Genomic DNA, 3539 nt, shown 5'->3' on the forward strand with positions numbered 1-3539 from the left:
TTGGACCTTTCCCAATGACAAAAGGTTACCTTTCCTATCCCTTGCTGGTCTGCACTCCTTAGTCCAATGTAGCCTTTTGCCACATCTTCTGCGTACTCCAGAATGCTGGGACCATCTTCTTGGTTTATCTGTAGAAAAACCATTGTTTCTAGGAATGCCTTGCCTGCAATTCCCTTTCAACGGCCTTGCTTAGCACAATTAAAACTTCTGCCACTTTGATTTTTCCCAAGTCTTTTAGGAATTACTTCTCCTATCAGATTAGCATCATAAACAAGAGATCCAATATAAGCCATATCTCTGACCCATTCCTCTCCTGGTGCTGTTCATGCCTTTAAAAGTCTAATCACTCTTTTGCATTCGGAATTAGAATCTTCAAAAGCCAAAGATTCAATTAGCACTTTTCTGACTTCTGAATCTGATTCTATTCTAATTACAGTTGAAGTTAGTCATTGTGGAAAAACAAACAAACAAAAAAACAACAAAAAACAAAACAAAACAGTGTAAGCTTCTCTAGGGCCTTGTATAATTTTAGTAAATAACTCAGACCTCTTTCCTGATTGTTCAGTCTTATCCTGATCTTTTAAAGCTGCTAGATGACATAGTGCCAAGGTGTGATAATCAAATTCAAACTGCCTTTGTAAATCAGTATATTGATCTTGGGAAATATCAATACATATTGCCTCATTTTGTTGTTCTATGGCCTCTACTTCCCCTTTCCACCATGATTGACATTGTGACTGTGGACCAGGTTCCAATATTGCTGTTGTCAAACCTTTCCAGTCTTGGGGGATAACCCTATTCTGAGTTGCCCATGAATTTAGAATCTGTTTCACATAGGATCAATGTGTACCATAAAAGACTTTCTTAAGTCTCCTCTCCAGTATGTTTATAGGATGCCATTTAAATTCATTATAACCTTGGGGGTGCCTATCATCTCCTGTTATGTCTTGTATTATAGCTGAATAAACTAAGGCTGGTTTTCTAACAATACTGGGACACCTCCTGGCAGTTTCATGATACGGTGGCATGGTAGGCTCTTGTCTAAAATTCCTCTGTCTGTGTCTGAGAATTTTCCTTTTTTTCATTTCTAGGTCTTTCTAAAACTTGTATTAATTCCTGTCTGTATCTGACTGTTTCTATTATTTTTTCTAAGGTTTTTCTCAATTCCTTAGTTTGTGTCTGAATATCACTTATAAGTCTCTCTAATTTTCCTTCTAAGGCTTGTATCTTATCAATCCACTTTTCATGTTTTTTCCTTTTACCTATGAAGGTTTTTTTCCCCTTTGGGCAGGTACATAAAGCCATTATGACTATTAAAAATAAAGTACAAAATACCAAAATGATAATAATCATAATTGGTATTAATCTGATTTCAGTTATTTAGTTTTTCATTTTCTGTTTCTTATTTTCAAGCCATCTAGAGTAGCATTATACTGGGTTCTAAAGCCTTTGGTTAAATTTCAGGTATTTCCCATACTTCTATCTTTCCTTGAGAACTTTCCAGATGACTTATCAAATCTGATGACTTCTGAGTTTGTCCACAGATGGAATGATCTCTCTGTCAGTGGGGTCATGCCACTTGTTGGTCCACTAAAATGTTGTTTTAATAAAATGAAAATACCAACTGTTTGATTTTTACCAAAGAAGACTCAGAAGCCAGATACTTGGGTGAAAACATCCTTGGTGCTAGCTCAGAGAGGCAGAGAATAGAATTGAATGGTTAGGATTTACTTTTCTTTTAAAACAACAAACTTATCTCTTAGAACTGACTTCATTGTGTATAGATGTTCATTTAATTCTACAAAGTCTTTAATTTCTTTGGTAATTTCTGGTTTGACCCATTTGTCACTCAGTAGTAAGTTGTTCATTTTGCATGAGTTTGAAAGCTTTCTGTTGTTTCTGTTGTTGTTGGTATTCACCTTCTATCTAAGGTGGTCGGATGGGATGCATGGTTTTATTTTCCATTTTCTTGTACCTGGTGAGACTTGATTCATGTCGAAATATGTGATCAGTTTTGGAGAAAGTTCCATGAGCTTATAAGAAGTCAAATTCTTTTGTTTTGGTAAAATGTTCTATGTATCTGTTGGGTACATATTGGTTTATGATGACATTTAACTCCAACATTTCTCTGCTTAGTTTATTCTGGATGACTCCTCTATCGGTGCACCTGTGGTATGGAAGTCACATAATTTCACTGAATATGTGATTTTGGCTATAGTGATATTCTTTTATGAACTTGGGTAGTCTTGTGTTTGGTACATACATATGGTGATAGTCTCTTAGTGGAATTTTCTTTTGGTGAGAATATAGTGTTCCTCCCCATCTCTTAGACTCGTTTTGTTTGAATTCTATTTTGTCAAAAATTAAATGGCTACAGCAGCTTGATTCTTAAGTCCAATTTTTTAGAATATCTTTCTCCATTTTAAATTATTACATTTATTTTTTTACATACATTAGCGTTTTTGCTGCATGTGTGTCTGTGTGTGGGTGGCAGGTCCCCTGGAAATAGAATTACAGATAGCTTTGAGCTGCGATGTGGGTGCTGGAAATTGAACCTGGGTCCTTTGGAAGAGCAGCTGTTACTCTTAACCAATGAGCCATCTCTCCAGCCCCTTTTCTCTTTCTTTTTACTCTGAAGTGATGTCTATCCTTGAGGTTAAGGTGTGTTTCTTGATTACAACAGAAAGATGCATCCTGTTTTTGTATCCATTCAGTTAGTCTGAGTCTTTTTATTGGGGAATTGAAACCACTGATGTTGAGAGATATTAATGAGCAGTGCTTGTTGAGCTTTATCTTGCTATTGTAGGCTGTGTGTGTGTGTGTGTGTGTGTGTGTGTGTGTGTGTGTGTGTGTGCGCGCGTATGTATGTGTGTGTCCTATTTGCTTCTGCAGCAGACTACTCTGGAGAGTTGCCAGGGAACGCCCACTAGACTTGGGGGCTAGGACAAAACAGAGAGTGGAGGAAGAAGTCTGAAAGGGAAGATAGGTGTGATCCACTGGAGATAGGGGCAGGAGAAGAGGGAAGGCTGTGGCCAGTGTTGTACTGTAGATCTGTGCATGAGACTGGAGGAATGTGTTTGCAGGAGAAGAGGGAGAGCTGAAGAACTGCCATCATTCTACCTACTTCCCTGGAGTCTCATATATTCACTAAAAAGACACGAGAATTTAGTACATTACCTACATTTTGAGTGGAGATTATTAGGGGTAATGGCTAAAACTAAGATTCTAGGATATTTTCCTGCAATTTATTTTGCATGAAATATTAAACCTAGTTAAATGCTAAAAAATATTAGAGAACTGATTCAATGAATGCTTGAATTATTACTGTAGTCATAGCTCAAATTTCAGCTAGCTAGTCTAAGCTCCAGAAAGAAAATAAACTATGGGTCTAAGATATTAGGTCACTGTAGGAAATTATTCAGTGTTACTGTTTTACTTCTCTCTTAAATAAACTCTTCCTTCTAATTACCAATAATTTGAGAAAATTACTGATTCATTGGAAGAAGCTTTCCTTATATTACTCTTTTATTCTAGGGAAC

The sequence above is a fragment of the Acomys minous genome (genome assembly GCF_964271855.1).
Source record: "Acomys minous genome assembly, chromosome: 3".
Classification (NCBI taxonomy): domain Eukaryota; kingdom Metazoa; phylum Chordata; class Mammalia; order Rodentia; family Muridae; genus Acomys; species Acomys minous.